A 22,058-nucleotide genomic window follows, 5' to 3' on the forward strand; every position below is an offset into this window, starting at 1 on the left:
TCCGGCAGTCCTTTTTTCGGTGGGGAGTCAATGAAGAACCAACCCCGATGATGTCACTCCCCTGCCTTAAATCGTTTTTGCATACAGCAGGAATCCTTTGTCTCTTTGATTCCCACACCTGGTCAGTGGAAAAGCACTAGCATTATTATGGAATCCAGTACCAGGTGACATGGTCACATTTCTCTACAGTCATTACACAGAGGTTGTTTGCAGCATCCTCAGGAAGGCTTCCTGGTGGGAGATTAGCATCACCAAAGACCTATTCTGTTCCCTAATCCCTTCCCAACTGGCCATTCAGATTGATTGGCATTCTGTCTAGTGGGCATTCCCCAGGTGTAAACATATTTGTAATAGATGCATAGACAATATTCCTAACTTCAGATACAAAAATAATACATGCAAACAAATAGAATAATCATATTCATTAAATCATAACCTTTCCAATGATATCTCCCATGACCTAAAACCTAAAGTTGTGACACTACGCCCCATATTCTTTATAGATATGTAGTTAAGATATGATTATGGCATAACATATAAGATGTATATATCTATGAATAATATGGGGTGTAGTGTCACAACTTTAGGTTTTAGGTTTTAGTTAAAAGGTTTTAACTTTTTAAATGAAATTGGATATAATTTTCTGTTTGTAAAAAATTTGTATATAACATTGTAAAATCAGTACAAATCTACAATCCCTCCTCTTCATTTTACATAAAAATGGTCACAAGCAGTTATACCAATCAGTTTCACAGATTACACCATGACTTTTTACATATATGTGGTGTTGGTCTATCAGATAGACTAATGTTTCATCTTCCTATCAAAGAGAAACATAGCTCACATAGTCACGAATAGTCATCTTCCTTACATTTGCAGGCTAATTTCTTGGAGATGAATTTAGTTGATGTCTAAACTTGATGTAACTTACTTTTAGGGTTAGCAAACTAAATCACAAACAGTTAATTATACACTAGTCAGAGTAAGTGTGCTTTGCTTTTGCTGGAAGTGAAGGTTCCTTGAACAAATTATTAAATTAAATTAAATTATTAAAAGGAATATCCCAGGTTGAACTAATTTGAACTTCAGTCCCAATGTATCTTCTATTTTTTCCAAGAAGTTCTGTCCTTTCGGACTGTTGCTGAAAAAAGAGTATAACAAAGCCATTAAATTTATGGCTTTTTAATGTCTTTTGAATATTCTGCAGCTTGTACTAGTTGGAGTAGATGTCCTCTACTGTGTGTATAGGAGAGATTAGGGTTACACTTTTCTCTGAGCAAAGTTTTTACTCTCCTATGTCTTCCAGAGAAGTTTGCAGGTCCATCAAATGCACAAGCAGCCACCTGTTTGGGATTCAATTTACAAGCATGTAAATCTTCTAAGATGTGGGCTGTCACAGATGTGTCTTCTATAACCTGAACAGCTAGAACGCACTAACTGACCTACCATGGACATATGAAATGACTTACAAATAGGCATCAAATATTATCGGTGCCTTTATTAGACATGTATGGACATTTTATGAATGTGGTGAGAAGTCCTTCACTTTTCCACCTGCTTAGTCTTTTACTGTTGCACTGTATGCTTCTAGCCAGTCAGCTCAGCTTTTTGCACAACGATAGCATTTATCAGTCTTGTTTGGAACCAGTGTCCAACTTCAGGATTAACAAGTTATAAATGCACTTAACATTGGCCTAGAGTTTGTAGTGTGTGGTATCTCTTGGTTAAATAGAAAGTATGATGCAATGGCCATGTTGGTTCACATAAACTATGTTGTGTCTCCAGCATTCTTAACATCCTCATTAAGTAATTCTAAATTTGGTTTTGACAGTGACTGGCTTATAAGGCTTTCTGCATGTTGGTGCAGTCCAGAGGCATGGTGTTTTGCAGCCTTTTCATGTAGGTGGTCAGTAGTGGCTTGTCTGATCAGTCCGGCAAACCAAGCTCTTCCACTTTTACTATATAAATCTATGATACGCCCATATCTTGAATACTGTGTGCTGCCCCACCTCAAAAAGCTATATTGGAATAGGAAAAATGTACAGAGAAGGACAACAAAAATGATTAGGGATATGGAACAGATTCCATATGAGGAGAGATTAAAAAGACTGGGACTTTTCAGTTTGGAAAAGAGATGACTAAGAGGGGATATGATAGAGGCCTATATAATCTTTGTGATGGGTTCCCCCCAGGGTGCCACCTGGAACTGGGGTACCACTGAGTCCCCCTGGCCCACCAGCCTGGGCTCCCTTCTACACTATACTGCTGTGACAAGCTGCCAAGCTCTCCAGGCTTCAGCCTGCACTTTCACCAGCATACATACTTGTAGGGACACACCCAGCTGTAGTACATGCAGGCAGGCTCTTTAACCAGCCCCTGCGTGGGAAGATTTCAGCTAGGGCATCTCCCAGTTCCTAAGGCATGCACTCCCCCTCTCCCACAGATCCCAAAATTATGTGCTGCACAGGGAACTGTACAGCATAAGCCCATAAAATTCACCCCCTCCCTCAATGTGGAGAGTAATATGCAACAGCTTTCTCCCCCTGAGTTATGATTCCCACACACTGGTTTTAAATAAAGCAAAAACAAGTTTATTAACTACAAAAGATAGATTTTAAGTGATTATAAGGGATAGCAAACAGATCAAAGCAGATTATCTAGCAAATAAAAAATGCAAACTAGGCTTAATATGCTAAATAGATTGGATATGAATAGCAGATCCTCACACTAAGTGATGATACAAGCAGGCTGCAGATTCTTAAGGGTCAGGCTGCACTTGCTTACAGCTTGGAATCCCCAGGTGTTCCATTCACAGGCTAAACAATCCCTTTAGCCTGGGTCAAGCACTTCCCCTAGTTCAGTCTTTATTCCTTAGGTGTTTCCATGAGTCTTCTTGGGTGGGTAGTCGGTGAAGAACCCCAGATGATGTCATTCCCATGCCTTGTGTAGCTTTTGCATATGGTGGAAGCACTATGTTTCACAGCTTTGTTCCCATGCCAGTCAGTGGAAAAATACTGACATCCTCAGATGGAGTCCAGCACCGGGTGATCTGGTCACATGTCCCTGTAGTATCACAGCAGCCATTACTCAGAGGCTGTCTGTGGGGTCCTCAGGAAGGCTCCTCAGATGGGAGATAAGCTGCTCCTAAGGCCTATTGTTTCTTCCTAATGGCTCATTAACCTGAATGGGCCCTTCCAAGGCAGCCATCTAGACTGAGAGCATTTTGCCTAGTGGGCATTGCCCAGGTGTAACTACATTTTGAAATACAGATACATAGTTAATATTCATAACTTTGGATACAAAAATGATACATGCATACAAATAGGATAATCATATTCAGCAAACCATAACCTTTCCAATGATAGCTCATGTGACTTATCTTGCATAAAATACATTGTGATTATGTTACAATAATATCACTGTGAAGAATATGGGGTGCAGTGTCACAATCTTGACTGGTGGAAAAAGAGACTAAGGAAATGTTATTTGCTCCTTCACTTAACACAAGAACCAGGGGTGACCCAATGAAATTAATAGCCAGAAAGTTTAAAACACACAAAAGGAAGTACTTCTTAACACAATGCACAGTCAACCTGTGGAACTTTTTGCCAGGGATGTTGTGAACCTATTATAATAGGTTTCTAAAAAGAACTAGATAAGTTCATGGAAGTTAGGTCCCTCAACTGTTGTTAGCCAGGATGGGCAGGGATGCAACACCATGGACTGAGTGTCCCTAGCCTCCATTTGCCAGAAGATGGGAGTGGACGACGGGGTATGGATCACTCAATGATTGCCTGTTCTGTTAATTCCTTCTGAAACACTTGGCATTAGCAAGTGCAGTTCACTTGAAGGTGACTAGTGCTTAATTTGTAATGAAAGAGGTGCAAGGGATCAAGCAAGTTTGTTACTTTCTTAACTGATGTGGCAAGCCCAGAGGTCCCAGGGCTATGAACTGCCAAGCCTAGAGGTGCCAGGGCTCAGCCCTGGCAAGCCCTAGCACAAATTAAGCACTGAGGGAGACCCCCTACGCCCATTCAGTCAGGCTAAGCATAGTTCTGCCACCCTTTACTCATACAATAAGGATAACAACATGTCATGACCCCCACATTCAATACTAAAGTGATTTGTAACCCAACACCAGCAAAAATTGATCACTTGAGCAATACAGCTCAGTCTGTTGGATACCTAGGCAGAGGGATGTGTTCATCCAAATACAGTCTGATCCTGAAGCCTTTCCACCCACCCCCTGGCTCATCACTAGCTATCAAGGGAGAGCTCACTCAGACCTTGCTTACAAATCATAATGTGAAATTATTAGGTAAGCCAATATAGCCAAAATAAATGTGCTGACATTCTCATAAATAACAGCTGTATGAGGAAGCTAGTCTTTGTTCATAGTTTTCAAACCCATTATGCTTTCTCAGGTACAAGTATTTTATCATATACTGTATATGCTTTCAAAGTGTGTATTAATGTTTACATTTTAATTAAAATTTTCAACCAATGATTAAATTGGCAACACTGCATGTAACTGGTTGACCACTGTGGTGGGAGGGAAGAGGAAATTCAGGGGTGGGGATGTAGGGAAATCTCTGCACATGACCTGGCAGAGTAAAAATGTCTATGGTCTTTCTGGTTGCTTTTGTAGAAGGATATTAATGATTATCTATTCTAGTGCATAGAATATAAAACGGGAAAACAAGGAGTCTGTTTTCTAGCTATCTTTTAATCTTAGCCTTATCACGTGGCTAAGACAATATTGACCCAACCCCTTTTCTGTCTTTCATGCCTTTGTTTATAAGGGTAAAGGCCTTGATGCTGTACAGTGTTGAATATAGCTGCTTGAAAAACATAAAAAAAGAAATTGAGAGTTCATCGGATTCTCCTTTGGGGCCACAGTGTGGAAAATTTCAACCAATTACCGAACACACTTGTGAGTTGCTGAGCTCCCCCCTCCACCTCCGCTGCTGTCAATGGGAAAGGGATGCACACAGCATCAAGTCGGTAATTAGTGCTGATACTCTTAAATATGCATCCCTCTTCTACCTTGAATTTCAAATAGAATAATCAAAATATAACTGGATAAATCATCTTATTGAAATTGACAGCAATTATTACATCCATTTCCTGTAAGTGAGAAATCAGATTTCAATATTAATTTTGTATAGTATTAGATACCTTTTAGGCAGCATGATTGGACAGATTTGGGCTTCAGAGCAAAAGGGGGTATGAATTCTAGAGTGATGGGACTTCCATTGAGAATGATTTGCATCAGGCACCCAGAAGTAAAAACCTAACATTTGTCAGCTTTAGTGTTGAGCTGATCTCAGATGTCATGGCAAGGCAAAGGGAAGAGATGTGTCAGGTACACAGGAGCCAAACCATAATATATCTGTAGATCAAACCCACCACTTGCAGTTATACTTCAAATTGAGTCATATCCAGTGAATTAGTTGAAGTACAGAAGTAATATGTTCTAGGTAAGAAATGCGGCTGGATTAAGACCTGTGAGTCATACAGAGGTCCACAAGTATGATGAAGTCAGAATCTTAGCTTTCATTTTATTTTTATCTAGCACTCATGGTTGTGAACAAAAGTTTAAAAATGTGAACCAGTGTACAGAATATAGAGATGGCAGCCTGAGTCTGGGCAGAACCTGAAACAATGGCTCTGAGATGTGAGCTGCCCTTTAATATCAATGGATTAACTCTGAAACCACTGTTCTGGGACTAAAACCAGCCCAGCAAGGGAGCTCTGCTGGGTCGGGTAGTGGTGGCAAATTGCCTTCCCTCTGAATCCTCTGGATGGTTTGGAGCTGAATGCTTTTTCTTCTGGGATGCACCGTAGTGCACTTGAAACTAGAGGGGAAAGGGATTTCCCAGTCAATCCAAAGGAGTAATGGTGTCCCCTCCAACTAAGTCAACAGATGACTTTTGTGGTGTTGGCCCTTGCCACGCCAAGCAGAGGGGAGGCTACAGCATAAGCATAGGGCCATGGCAGAGACACATTTTTTTAATCCAGACTTGACAAATAAATGGCCCCCCACATTGTGCACAATCTAAAGCTTGGGAATGGTCTTCAGGTCTTATCCCAAGTGGAGGGCATTCATTGCACAGGCATGAATAACTGTGTTGAGGTCCCTATCTGAAAGAAAAGTTGTAACTTTTTAGTGAAGAGAAGATTAGACACTGGGCCACCACTGATATCTGGACATCCAGAAGCTCTTGACTGGGATCCAACATGACCCCCAAACTGTGAACTTGAGTAAAAGGCTGGTACATCCCCTCAGTCAGATATAACTTCACTCATTCCCTCATGTTTATAGTCCCTGGCCTATCAGCATTACCATTATATTATCTGGGTTGAACTTCTACTAGCTAATTTTAATCCTAGTTCCACCACATACACAGACAGAAAATGTGATAGCCAAGCAAAATCAGCATTCAGGTACAGTAGAATAAGATTTAGAGCTGTATTATAAGAAAACAGCTACGACTGCAACTGAAACCAAGTCTCTCAAAGCCTTTCTGAAGCCAGCCTACAAACAGCATGTTTTCTCATTGCTAAAAGAACCATCATTTTGGCCATTTTCCTTTTGGAACAATTATTACTATTGACTTATAGTGAGTGCAGAAAAACCAAAATCAACCTTGATATTTATCAATTGCTGCACCAGGTAAGCATATGTAAACATGCACTTACCCTTTGTGTTTGGTAGTTTGATTTTCTAAATAAACAGTACTAAAGAATAGAAGTTATCAGGGGAAGCTGAATGTTTTGGTGCTTGAATAAAGAACATTTGGGATTTTGATAACTGGAAAAGCATGAGAAGCAGTTTGGGACTGTAGGATAAATATGTTTTCTGCTAAAATTATCAGCAGCAATATAGGTAACAAAGTTGGTATTAAATGTTATCTTTGAGCTTCAAAGTTAGCATTGTAGAAGACAATACTGCAGTGACATACAACATGTTAATGTTAGGGAAATTTGCACTCGTGTAGCTATGCTGGTGCAAACTCCTAAAGTAAACTGATGCAAAAGAGTGAGAGTACTGTACAGGAGCAAGTCACATGAGGCAAGCCCTCTTTCACACCAGTGAAGAGTGTCTACATTAGGAGTTTGTGCTGGAGTAGTTAGTATAGACAGATCCTTACAGCTTGTTCACACTGTAGTCAGACGCTACCAGTGTGGTGCTCCGCTCTATTCCATGTTGATATCAGTCGGCTGCGTACGTGTGTTCCCTCTGTGTGCTGCCCCGGCTCTGTGCAGATCGCTGGCACAGCAGACCCCGAGAGAACCCCCAATGACCACAGACTCTAGCAAGGTATGAAGGCATCTGGCCAGATTTATTGTCAAATGAAGCATAGTAATAATTTCCCGCAGACTCTACAGGACATACTACAAATATGTGCCCCCTGACAATGGACCGGCTCAGTCAGTGGCGGGATTTGCCACTGCCCCCTAGGCCATACAAAGACGTCCACTCAGGGATGCATTCTTATACACAGGTTTCGCATCATTGAACGCACTGAGGTACAGCCCCTCTATGCATTATGGTGTTGCCTTTCTCATGGTGCAGATTGGTTTGAACAAATAAATCTATCCATCATACTGTCTATTCATCGTATTGTCCTTTCATATTGTCTATCCATCATATTGTCTATCCATCATATTGTCCTTTTATACTGTCTTTAGACTGGGTCTGTCTGTTCCTTGTTATCTGTGTGGGTGCCGTCCTGGCATACGTTCATCTTATTAGTACTTACATGTGTATACGCTCTTGCCAACTTCTGTAAGCAGGGCCTGCCTCTGGCTCACAGCCTAACTTTGCTTTATGTTAACAATGTCTTGACCATTACTTCAGTTCAGGCCTCGGGCCTCATAACAGGCCTCTGATACCAAGGGTTTATGTCTCAGCGCCTCATCTTACTACACACACTATCAATTTTCACTTCACAATCATGAAAACTGGAACTACATTTTTGTAAATGAAAGCTCAGTTTCTTCTTCAAGAGGTTGCATATATGCATTCCACTCTTGGTGTTTGTGCACCCAGCGCATGGTTGCTGGGAACTTTTTCTTTCAGTGGTTCCCATCAGGCAGCTTGAGCACCCTCTGCTGCTGTGTGTCACTGCATGAAAGTATAAAGGGCAAAGCCACCCACAGCTCCCTTCATTCCTTCTTACCACCCACAATGCTCATTGGAACCCCAGTTTGTTGCCAGAACAGTTTTCTCTCAGCCTTTGTGTACACATTTAGCTGCAGCTACTTAGTATGTTTTAGTAGGTCTAGTTGTGTGTGGGGGAAAGTATTGCTTTTTTTTCTGATTTCAGTGTTCTGTTGCCAGTACCAAGGCTTATCCTAGGCCATGGGCTCAAAGCTTATGCCTGTAGGCGATCTGCATGGTAGTTGTCTCAAGTGGCTGGGAGAGGTTCACATGAAGGACTGGTGCCAATTTGCCAGGAATTCAAGCCTAGGATGAAAAAATAATGGGGAGGCTAGCCTGAAGTTCCCACTAATGGAGGCAGGCCTGAGAACACCCAAGGAGCTGTCCTGGTCTGACTTGGTGCTGAGTGCTGCTGCTTCAGTCAGAAGCAAGCATGCCTCCTAGACTGTCAGAGTCCCAGCATTGATCTCCCTCACCTGTTACTAGGAAGACGTATAAGACTCGCAAAGAGGATCCGATCAAATGAAGACCTCCAATCCCTAAGCATGTAAAGCCGGGGGAAGGGAGTCAAGTAGGGGGCAAACGGAATCTAAGCATCCCTCCTCCAAATCAGTGCCTAAATCAGCACTGTATCTCTGCACTGGAACAGGCACTGTTGAGTCTGATGCCACAAATGGCACTGTCAACCTCAGCGGCACCACATCAGTCTCATTTGATCTTGGTGCTGATTATCATGGAGACAATTGCAGCAGTGAGGAATTTACTCTGCCTCTTGGTGCTGGTATCGCTGGTGGTACAGGAATCAGGTCCCTTGGTTCTGTTGAACTCCCTGGCACCAACACTTTAGGTGCAGTATGTGGTACCGCACCAGCTGCCTACTTCCTGGACAATCTACCCATTGGTACTGTATAAGTGGAAGCCAGCAAAGATGGCATCTTTCCAGCCATTGCCAGGTTCTCTGGTCCCAGTAGAGTGCGACAGTGCCTGCATGGTCAGCAGAAGAGGAATCTTCTTTGGACTCTGAGGTAGGTCCTGCTCTGAGACTGAGAGACATAGAAGCATGCCACTCCCCATTTAGGTCCTTTCTCTCTGGGTCCCTTCGCAACCCCAGAAGAGAAGCTGTAATGGGAATGTGGCCAGAATGTTACTGGGATCCAGCCCTTTATCAGTCGCCTTTTTGAAACCCATGGGGTTTTTCCCAAGCTTCTAGATTCTCCCCTCATATTGCCCATTCAATGCCCTCATCCAGACAGATATGCTGACCCCACCTCCAGTATCAGGTACTGGGCCCAGTGCTGAGAATCAGGAAGAGGCTCTAGAAGAGCCATCAGGGCATCCTGTGGAAGAACTTCAGCCACTTCCAGTCTTGGCTTCCTCCTCCTCATCTCCTGACAAGGTGGTTTCCTTTGATGCAACATCAACCTGTCCTGATAACTCCAAGATTTGTCAGGAATTGTTAAAGAGGGTGGCTTCAGACTTGGACATTCAGATCAAGGAGGTGCCATGGTCCTCTCAAACCTGGTTGATATAATATCTATAATAGGTCCATTTGAGGTGGTGCTCCAAATCAATAAGGTGTTTTTTTTTTGAGACTACAAAGATCTGCTCTCTGAGAACAGTAGGAAGGAATTCTCTGCCCTAGTGAATGAGGCCAGATTAGTAGTGAGAGCTTTGCTGTGGGCTGGGCTGGGCGCGACAGACTTAGCAGCTAGGACTATGGCTTCTGCAGTCTCCATGCAGAGAGCCTCATGGGTGCAGTTTTCTGGTCTACTGTATGCAGTCCAGAATGCTAGTCAAGACATGCCTTTTGGGAGTCCTGTTTTCAGAGCAGACAGATAGCCAGCTCCATGGCCTTACGGACTCAAAGGCCACCTTGAAGTTTTTGGTTTGTACATGTCTGCCTTGGTCAGAACACACTATTGGCTTTGTCAGATGTATCGTTATCCTGCTCTTCACCCTCCTCAGGACCTGTGGAAAGAAAAAGTCTAGGGTTATAGGCACAGACCTACCCATACTTTGGCTTCAGCTCCAGCTCCAGCTCCTTGCCCTTTTAGACACCTAAGAAGTACCAAGAAATCATTCTGATGGGTCAGTCGAAGATGCCATGCCATTGTCCAGATTTCCAGACCCTATTTCCCCTACACTTGTGTCAAGGCTGATTCCCCACTATGGCACTTTGAGTGCAGAAGGTGGGGGCCTGCAAGGATTCTAAAAATTAATACTGGCCACTCCAGGCTTGTATTAAACTCCTAGAGTTACAGCTTTTTTTCTGACCTTAGATGAGTAGATGCTGCCACCACCCAAGTGCAAAAAAAACAAACAAAAAAAACAAACCACTTTTGGAACCCAGGAAGGTGCACTTGGGAATTCCTTCCTGTAGAGTACCCTCAAGCTCTTTCACCCCTACCCCCCCCAGGGAAGAGCTGAGAAAGAAAACAAAGGAAATCAACTGTTGCCACGAGCTAATTAAACAAACCTTTTAGGAACACAAAAATCCAATCCTGTTCTTAAAAAAAGGTAAATTTTATTAAAAACAAAATGAAAGAAAATACATCTGGAACTTAGGCTTTTTGCTAGGTTTTAAAAAAACAATTACAAGGATTAAGCATCAAGATAGCTCTCTTGAGGTCCAGCTTAAAGGTTACAAACAAAACAAAAGCACCTGGGGTTAGCACAGAGGAGTCCACAAGCCATAAAGAGATAAAACTAATTGCATCTTCCTAGACATTTCCTGATCTACTTACATATCTGGGGTTTCAAATGAGTAGTTTCTAGGTATGATTTGACGATTTTTCATATCTGGCGCAAGCTTAGTTCCAGCCCTGTCTCTCTTCTCAGGAGAACAACACAGACAGACAAAGGGAAAGTTTTTTCCCAATTTTAAAAAAGTTCTAGCTTCCCATTGGCTCTTTTGGTCAGGTGCTCCCTCTCTTCCTTTTACCTATGGACTTTTTAACCCTTTACAGGTAAAGCAAGTAGAGAACAGTTACTAACCAGGATTTTATAGCTAACTGGCTGGCTGGGTGTTCATAAAAGGGAGTTACCCCCCCCCCCTTCATTTATCACAACTTGCAAACCATCTTTCCTACTTTCCCAGTGCTTGGTCCCATATTACTTCAGACCATTGGGTCTTGAGCACTGTGGAGGTGGAATATACCTTCCAATTCATTTCTACCCCTCCCACCCATCCCTCTTCAGGCGCCACTCTTATGAGGAGCTCCTCCTCCAGGACATGCAGTCCCTCCTGTGGGCGAGTCCCATAGAGGAGGTTCCACAGTATCACAGTGGGAAGTGGTTATATTCCCACCATTAATCCTGAAAGTGAAGGGCAGTCTCAGATCAATTTTAGATCTGTGTCAACTGAACAAATTCTTAAAAATGATAGTTTCACATGATTTTATTATCCCCTCCCTGGACTAGTATGCCACCCTTGACTTAAAAGTTGCCTGCTTCCATGGCAATAACTACTAGATGTACCTTCATAGAACTAACAGTCAATCCTTGATGTTTCAAGTACAATAAGTAATTGTGTGTTGAATTGAAAAATGGGATGGCAATACTCCAGAATGGTGCAACCAGATGGAAAAACATCTCCACTTAGGGAAGTAAGTGCCACACATGTCAAAGAACAAGAGTTACAGAATGTGTTAGAAATATGGTTTTTATGGATCACAGTTAGGTGGTCATGGGTAGGGAGCGGATGGATTCTGTGGCAAATAAAGTGGAATTGTGGGATACACTGGGCCCTGCCTGTAGTGTGCTTGTCATTTATAAAACCAGAAAATCTGTCTTTAGTTAAAGATGATATACAGAACTCTGCATCAGTGCTAATCCCTAATGTGGACATGTTGCACGAATGTCCGAAGTGAATTGCATAAGTGTGGCTTACTTGAGTTTTAAATTGGGTAAGCTTCACCTGTAAATCACTTTTTGTACTCTGGTGCACTGCATCTACCTGAGGGACTTGCACTGCCATAGTTATATTAATGAAGTCACTACATCAGTACCTTAAAAATATCAACATGGCCTAAATTGCTGATCTGGGGACAATATCAAGCATTGTTTCTTGCTACATATGATCCTATATCTGTTGGGGTCAATAAGACTGATGCCATCTGTGAGATGCCTTCCATGCAATCCTGTGTGACACGGTGGGGTTGTTTGTTATATGTACCCTGCACATACCGTAAACTTTTCAGGAATTCCAGTTAAAATAATAACAAAAACAAAATGGAATCACTTCTTTTCAAAAGTGGCTTTTCACATTTTCACACAATTTCTTGTTAATCTTTCAGAAAAATATGATTTTAAATGGTGTCTTTACAAAATGGGACTGGCAAAAAGTTGTCTGAAATGGACTTGCAACCAGAAATTATACCTGGTTTTGTCCAACAAGTGAGCTAAGGAGCTCTCTTTACCAAACACACATTTGCTTTACTCACTACTTAATTGTTGGGAAATGAGAAAAAAATTGTTGAGATGTAACTGAAGCTCCTTGGGGGCAGGGGCTGAACAATCTGCTCCAATCATTATGAACAGAGTGGTAGCTGGTAAATGACCTAGCATCCTCCTGTCGCCTTTAAAGGTGTTCTGCTCTCCTGGGGGGCAAGAATGAGCAGTCTTTCTTCTGCTTAGAGCATGGTGGGTGCAGAGACTCCTATAATGTGCAGCCCGTCTATTGGGGAAACTTAATATTTGCCTGCATGTGGCTGTACAGGGGCTGCAGGCCCATCCTTTTAGACTGAATTGACTCTCAGAAAACAAGAAGAAAGAGCAAAGGTAAAGGGACCATGAGAGAGCACAGTGTTTAAGCCTCTGTTACAGGCTGCAGCAACTCTGGGAACAAAAAGGAGCGTGTTAGAGCTTGTCTACACTGCGACATTGTCGACAAAACTATTGTCTTTCATGGGTACTTTAAAAAGCCCCCTCTCCCCCGCCCCCTGCGAAAGACAAACGTTTTGCCGACACAAGTGGCAGTGTGAACGTGGCTTTGTTGGCGGGAGCACTCAAAAGTGCCGACAAAACACTGACAGAGCATTTACACACGTTGACTTTTAGTGACAAGTCTGTGTCGACACAGCCTTGTTGCTAAAAGCTGCGTAGTGTAGACAAGCCCTTAGAGAGTTCTTACAGATGTAAAAATGCATTAGAAGACAAGGCATCAAATTTCATAGCTACATACAGCACAAATTCAAGAGAATAAATTAAAAAAATTGACCTAGAAACAGCTCTGTTTCTTTCCAGCACGTGAGTCTTCTGCGTGCTTCAGTGACAGAATACAATTTCCTTTTTGCAAAAACATGGAATTTACAGGTACCTATCATTTTAAAAAGAAACCTATATGAAGAATACATTTAAAAATCTTAAGAATGAAAGAGCTTAAACACAGCCAATTGCATTCTTTGCAAAGCAATTTCTCAGGTTGTGAGGAGGGATAAAGCTTATTACCAAAGAAAAGTATAATGAAAGAACTATGTTCTTGAAAAATAGCATACAGATATAGTACATGTAAATGAAATCACAATTTCAAAACCTATTTCTTCTTCTAATTCATAGTGCAGATGCTTAAATCCTAAACTGTTGTAGCCCGAAGCTATTGGAAGCTACTGAGTCAAATTAAGCAGAATGCTCTTTGTGCTCCCTCTGCTTTAAGGTAAACCTGGTTGGAAAATAGAAGCTATGATATTTACTGATTTTTTTATTATTATTATTTGTGACATAAGCCTGTAGACAAAATTGGACTGAATCATGTGACCTTTAAGAATATGGGTTATATAATGTTTCCATCTATGATTGTAGGAGCTGTAATTGTTGCCTTTCTTTGCTGACACCATGTAGAGAATCCACACTGAGTATGAAATGGCCCATCATTCAGTCACAATCAATTTCATTTGAGTTACTTATGTTGTTCTTCTCTTTCTATTCCCTCCCACACCCAATTTCCTGTAAATAAATGTGTATCAATCACCTAGCTCCACTTGAATGTCTTATGCAGTTGCATGATTTATTAACAGTTGGTGATTGTGAGCCAGATTTTTAAAAGTATTTAGGACCCAACAGATACAGATAGGCGCCCAGAGGGATTTTCAAAAGCATCTAGACCCCAGACTGCCATTGGATTCTATCTGTGTCTGTAAGGGCTTGTATTCCTTTATAAATCTGGCCCCAGGTGCTCTAAACTGTTGTATGTTGGTAATTTTAATGTTCATGTTACTGTAAGAGAATATGAATTTGTATTTATATAATTTTTTCACCTTATTAGTAGGCCTGTGAAAATGGATTATCCAAATGGACAGTAATTCATTTTTTTATTATCCTCTAAATATCTGCTGAATAGTTGGATAAGAAAGAAGGTATCCTATTCTTTTACTAGCCTGGACAGAAGTGGAAAGCAATAAAATGATGAGAAAAATGGCACAGACAGGCAGTAAAATTATAATAAAGATGTTTCTGATTCTGCTGTTCATCTTCTGATGCTGGCAGGCAGCTAAAATGTGTAATTTATTACTCTATGGGCAGCATAATATTAAAACATATACAGCAAAATTGAAACATAACCAAAATCAAAGTCTCCCCTCTCTTTTTTCCTTTTAGTTCTTTTCTGTCTGTTCCAACAGGGTGTGAGTGTGAAAACAGATGGGAGGGGGTGTAGGGTTGACTTCGACTAGCTCCATTGAGGTAAAAACTACAGTGCCTTGTCTCAACTAGGATTTTACATTATTAGCTACCTCCAATTGGCTATCTTGATGTAAAAATACAACTTTTTGGCAATGAAGACATAACCTTTTTAAAAGTGGATTCTTATTATGTCTGTTACACTGATTAGAAAATAATAATAAAACCACAGATATGCTTAGAACCCTAGAGAAAAAAGAGAATGAATGAAGTCACTGGTAATTGTAGAGTGGAGCTAGCCAACCTTAAATAGACTCACATTATTAGATGCCTCACACACCTTCCAGAAGCTTCTAACTCCTAACTAATAAAGACATTCCCCCCCCCCCCATCCCACTCAGCAGTTCACAACTCCAAGTGTTCCCATTTCACTGGCATCCAATGATAGATTATTCCATCAATCACAGGACGGTGTTCAACTATTAGCAAAAAGACAGGGTAAAGAGATGGTAAATATTATTGAGCACAAAACCAAGATATTGAGAACAAAATTAACCAAAGAACATGAAGAGAAGAAATTCTGTAATTGCCTATACACCAATCCTGGGAGCCTGAGTAACATACAAGAGGAACCAAATTGCTCATTCATGAGCACACATTCAATCTAATTGGTATTACTGAAACCTTGTGGCAGTTTATGTCGAAAATGGTATTTACTGTTTCTAAGTCACTGATAACTCAGAAGAAAATCTTGAATGCTTATGGATAAATGTCCTAACGAACAAAGCACAAGATGAGGTATTAGTCGGTATCTGCTATAAACCACCAAATCTCACCAGAGAACAGGATGACCATCTCCTTAAACTCCTAGCTAAAATGTGTAGGGGAAAAAGAAGCTGTATGATCAAGGAGGACTTAAATTTGAGTGACTGATGCTGGAGGTCTCATGCTGTCAGTCCTTGGAATTTCTAAATATTATAGATGACAATTTCCTAACACAAAAAGTGTTGCATCACTATGGAGGAATACTATTTTTAAATCTCATCTTGACAAATAAAGAGACACATATCACAGAACTACAAATTAATGGTAACTTACATACAAATGATCATGATTTGATTCCATTTTTAATGTGCAAACAGAATAAAGTCCAGACAAATATATAGTTGGTGCTTTAAAAGCGCCAATATTACAAACCTAAAAGCATACGAACCAAATCAGCTGGGAGGAAGAATTAAATCAGAAAAAAGAAATTGTTTAAGAACACTTAACTAGATGCCCCAAAACCACAATCCCACATTGAAGGAAGAAAATCCTATTGGTTACAAAACCGACCCAGGGAAGTAAAGGCAGCTATAAATAATAAGGAGAAATTGATAGTAATGAATATAAATCAGAAGCTATGAATTGCAGAAAATTGATAAGGAAAGCCAAGATACAAGGAAAACTCTATGGCCAGCAGAGTTAAGGACAATAATGAGTAGTTGTTGTTTGTTTAAAGTATATTAGGAACAAAAAGAATCCTAACAATGGTATTGGTCAATTAGTAGATGGAAATACTAGAATTATCAATAATAATGCAGGAAAGGCAGAAGTGTTCAATAAATATTTCTGTTCTGTATTTGGGAAAAGCATCATATTATATGATAACACTCTTTCCATTCCGCTAGTATCACAGGAGGATGTTAAACAGCAGCTACTAAATTTAGACGCTTTTAAATCCTCAGGTCCGGATAACTTGCATTCAGTTCTTTTAAAAGAGCCGGCTGAGGAGTTTGCTGGACCATTAATGTGATTTCCAATAAGTCTTGGAACATTGGGGAAGATCCAGAAGACTGGAGGGAGGCTAATGTTCCAGTATTGAGAAAGGGTAATTACAGCCCTGTCAGCCTGACTACGATCCTGAGTAAGATAATGCAGTGGCTGGTACAGGATTCAGTTAATAAAGAACTAAAGTAGAGTAATATAATTAATGACATTCAATATGGGTTAATAGAAAATAGATTCTATCAGACTACTTAGATATCTCTTTTTTAATGCGATTATAAGTTTGATTGATAAAAGTAGTAATATTGACATAATATACTTAGACTTCAGTAAGACTTGGTACTACATGGTGTTAGTATATAGGTCTATTTGTTAGCCTGGGATAGAATTTTGGGTTTGACTTTTTGATACTCTTATACTAAAATGTGTAAACAAGGGACAAAGATAATGATGTTGCTTCTGCCTGGTCAGCTGGATTTGTTAGAACAGATAAGAGCAGTTAAAGTGTTACTCCAGAGCACGCTTTAAGATTGCCTCAACCCCTATCTCAAGGCAAAGTCAAGCAACTAGTCAGGAGGGACAAAGGGTTTTTTTTTGTGTGTGTGGGGTATAAAACACTAAAAGACCAAAGAAATGCCCGTCCCTGACCGCAGCACAACCTGACTCCTTACCCCTCCCATGGGGTACAAAAGGAGTGGGATGAAGACCCCAGACCCAAAATGGAACATGACCCAAAGTTGTAAGGGGTGGGACTGTAGGCATGCATTGCAGGTATATTTGGGCCTGCTAAGGAGGAGGAGGTGGGAATGGGGAACTGGGTATGGGAAATGAAAATGGGGAATGGGGACACAGGCAAAGCTCTGTGAGCTGGGAAGGGGGACATGGGGGTAAATGCTCTGCGGTGTCAGAGTTGGGAATGGAACACTGGGAAAGAGGCTCTGCTGGTATATAGAGCTATGAATATGCTTGTTTGGAACTAGCCCCAATAAACATCACATTGTCTGCACTTTGGACTTCTGGACTTTTGCTGCTTGCATGTGTGCGTGACATGACAAGAACCAGGGAAGTGGGAGGGTGTACAGTTCTGGTGTCCACAACTCAAGAAGGAGAAGGATGCTAATCAATTGAAGAGGGTTCAGAGAGGAGCTGTGAGAATGATTAAAGGATTAGAAAACATGTCTTATAGTGATAGACACAACGAGGTCAATTATTTAGCTTAACAAAGAGAAGGTTAAGGATAATTTGAACAAAGGGCAGGTCTACACTACAGCGGAGATTGACACTCTGAGATCGATCCACCGGCAGTTGATTGAGTGGGTCTAGTAAAGACCCACCAAATCGACTGCAGATCGTTCTCCAGTCGACCCTGGTACTCTACCCCCAATGAGAAGAGTAAGGTAAGTCAACGGGAGACTTCTTCCCCTCAACTCCCCATGGTGTAGACCCTGCAGTAACTCAACCTAAGGTACATCGACTCCAGTTACGTTATTCACGTAGCTGGAGTTGCATAGCGTAGGTCGACTTACCATGGTAGTGTAGACATAGCCACGCTGTTTACATACCTACACGGGGAACAAATATTTGATAAAGGGGTCTTCAGTCAACACAAAATCCAATACATAGAAGTTGAAGCTAGACACATTCAGTTGGGAAATAAGGCATACATTTTTTAACACAGAGAGTAATTAGCCATTAGAATTATTTACCAAGGATTGTTGTGGATTCTCCATCACTGGCAATTTAAGATTGGATTTTTTTTCTAAAGATATACTCTAGGAATTGTTCTGGGAAAGTTCAATGCCCTGTGTCATACAGGTCAGATTCGATTACAATGGTCCCTCGATGCCTTTGAATCTATTAATCTAGCTGCATTTTCATAAACTCTTAATGCACTGTCCCTCTGAACACCTATGTAAAATAAAATGGCATGAGGCAAAAAGGAAATACATTTTTAAACATTTGAAAAGGGTTCTAAATCAAACAATCTGCAGTCTCAATTTTATGGAGCTATCATTACTGGTATTTTACTGTCAAAAAGTTAGGAGCACAGTATTGTCTGTCTGTCATAATGAAATTAAAGGCAGTACTACAGTTTAACTGTTGTTCTGCTCACCTCTGTTATTTGCTTTTCGGTCACAGCTAATAAAAGCTTTGTTTTAATTTTAACAATTTTGATTCAACTCTTTGGGTTACTGAAACTCATTACATTATAAAGATTGATTTATAAATAATTTAAAGAGGAGAGAGATGGAGGAGGAAAGACCAAAGGAAACTTTCCAACAGAATTAAACTAATGAACATAGCAACCTCTTCTCTGATACTCCTTTATGGGAGGGGAAGGGGGCGTCTTGTGAAAATACTGATCACTATTCTTGTTGAGCACAAAGCCATTATTTTCACAATGCTTCTTTCTTACTGCTCATGTTTCATTTTGACGGTGGCATTAATAATAACAATAATACCTACCTCTTATATAGTGATTTTCATCAGCAGATCTCAAAGTGCTTTACAAAGGAGGGTATGTATCATTATCCCCATTTTACAGATGTGAAAACTGAAGCACATCTTTCGAATTGCCTAAAGGCTTAATATATTTTTTCCATCTCGGACATATCAGTGTTATCTTTAGCTTTAATCATAATTTCTTTGTAGAAGACACCGAAATCTGCACTTCCTTTCACTAAATAAGGGTGACAGTCCAGCAACACATTGAAGCGTGTGCTTAACTTTAAGCCTATGAGAAGTCTGTTAACCAAAATATTAAGTAAATAAATCAATTTTTTGTCTGAATATCAGTGACACTATAGCAGAATTTCGGGAAGTCTTCATGATCCATCGCTAACTTGGAGCACTCAGTAGCTGACCTTCCAGTGATCTGCCACACATCATTCATCTATCTCCTCACTGGTCATCCCTTCCTAAGATAACTTTCTAGCATTCCTTCCATAAGTTTTTCAAGATTATTTCCATCTCTATGCTTAAAGTCACCAAAGTACATAAGTTTCCAACATCAAGGTCTGCTTCTCTCCAATAATATTTTGAACATGGGGATTCATCTTTTTTTCCCGTCCAGAAGATACGCAAGAGTCTTTGTCAGCACCACATTTCAAAAGCTTCAATTTTCCTCTTGTGAGCAACATTAACTTCCACTGATTCATATTGATGACTCTCTATGGAAAAATTAGGCTTTTCACTAGTTGCACCTTTATACGTTTTGAGATACCACGCTTTTTTCCACCCTTTTTTAATGAAGGCTTTAGCTGAGCGAGCCATCCCTAGTCTTCCTCCAATTTCTTTGGAACAGTCTCGTTGGTTGGATATATATGATCTCAGATAATTAAATTAATCTGCTGCTTGTTTAATCTATAGCTTGTCCATTAATTGTGCTGGCCACTTGCATCCTCTTTTTGTTAGTCATGTCAATGTGTTTTTTTGTTTTTGTCACATTCAGGATTAGTCCATATTCCTCACTAACTGTTTTACAGATTCCAACATATTAACTACAAGGAAAAAGAAAATTGCTGTCTCAAAGACGTTATCTGCCGACTTTTAATGACTCAAGAGGACTATGAACCCAAATTGGTTGGTATATTGTGACACTCTTAGGTGAACTCCCACAGGTTGACTGTTGGTAAAAATATGTTTTTTGAATATCTTTTAGAACTCACTGTTCTTTTAGTGCTCTTTCTTTGGCTATGAGTTATTTGTGCCTTTCCTCTATATTTTATCTCCAATAAAATGAAAAAAATATATATAAAAATAAAATTTCTGGGTACGTTTTAAATTTATGCTTAAGGACGGAATCAGTCAAACTCTTCTCTTAAATGGATTCTAGTGATATATTTTTGGATTTCTTCTTGCAGAATAATTGTAGACTCTGAAGGAAATGGATTAAAATGAATATATGTTTATGTTTAGGATCATATTACATTTTGATCAAAAAAGTACTACATTTCTGGAAGATATTTAAGAAAGACTTGGAGGGCAATGGTAAGAAGGCAAATATATTTAATAATTTGTAATATTATATATATTCAGATGGAGCAACTGCAAAAACTAATTTGTGGTACAGTATGTGACTGAATTGTATTTATATTTGGTTGGCTTTTGTTTGTTTTTAGCATTTGACTGCAGTGTGAATCACTTAACCAAGAATGCAATATAGAGAGAACCTTGTTAAAAACAACAAAAACACCTCCCCCTCTTCCCCTACAAGAGTAATCTGAAGGCTGTTAATTTGGTGAGAAGTTAAGCTGTTGTTCCTGTTTTTCTTTTTGTTTCAGTATATTGCCCTTTATCTGTACCTACTGTTATCTTCGCATTTTTAGTGCAATTTCTTTATCTACTTGAATTATGAAAATTCATTCACAGGCAGAATCTCATATTCCAACCTTTTATCAAGTAACATTAGTTATATTTAATGTATTGACATCAGATTATTTTAAAGTAAATTATTTGTTGATGAAGGGCTAAAAATGAACCACTGCCAGGAGCAAAAGCATTTAAATATGAACAAGCGAGTTTTTTTCAGTTTTGGATGTAGAGTTCCGAAAGCAGTGTTTGTGGGAGCAACACAGCGGCAGTGTTGATTAACCGATTGCCTGATGCTGTGAGAACTATTTCTGGAAAACACATCACAGCATGGTAAATAGCCCCGCACTGGGGTAGACAATAGGTCTCATCCCTTGTGTAATTTAATTTAGGTGACTGGGATGAATTTGGTCTAGCATATATATCTGTACGTTATGTGACTCATAACAGTCATGGCCTTGATATAAGGATAGCAAGATAAAGAAAATAATGCTTCATCTACCTGACATGTTCAACTCCACCCAAGGGCTTCTTCACAACCTTGAAATGCTGGTATAGTATTTCTGAGAATGACATCATTTTATGAAGGACATATGAATGCTACAGGGCCATCTCTGGGGTTAAAATTACCTCATATAATGTTTTCTCTTTTATTTGCAAAACCTTCCATCCCCCAGTATTTTCTGGTTAGCTGATGTCATTATTAGTAATCGTGTGCATCAAATCATCCACAGCTTTGTTATACAGACTACATTCAAATAATTAAATGCTGTACCACGAATCTTTCTTCATTACAGAAGGAGAAAAATAAAGATTCCTTTCAAGCAAGTAATATAAAGAAGAATAAACTCTAAGAAACCTTCATATTTTTCTTTTATTACGGGAAATTACACCAGAGTCAGAGACATTCTACATACTGAGTCTGGCTCACTTTTCTGAAGCAACATCCTCATTTTCAGATGTTTATATCTGACACAAAGCTTATGTATTAAAATTGGGACCTTGTGGTACATCATAATTTTCCATAAATGTGAAATGCAATTACAATGCAATTTATTTTTATATACCTTCCTTCAGTTATATACCTTCCTTCAGTTGGGGCAGCAAAAAGAAAAAAATACCTAGCAGGGAGAGTCAATCATAAACTACAGAGAGAAGGTATATTTTGAAATACTCACTTGAAAAAGTCATGGTGGAT

This window comes from Chrysemys picta, chromosome 5 (assembly GCF_011386835.1).
Source record: "Chrysemys picta bellii isolate R12L10 chromosome 5, ASM1138683v2, whole genome shotgun sequence".
Lineage (NCBI taxonomy): Eukaryota > Metazoa > Chordata > Testudines > Emydidae > Chrysemys > Chrysemys picta.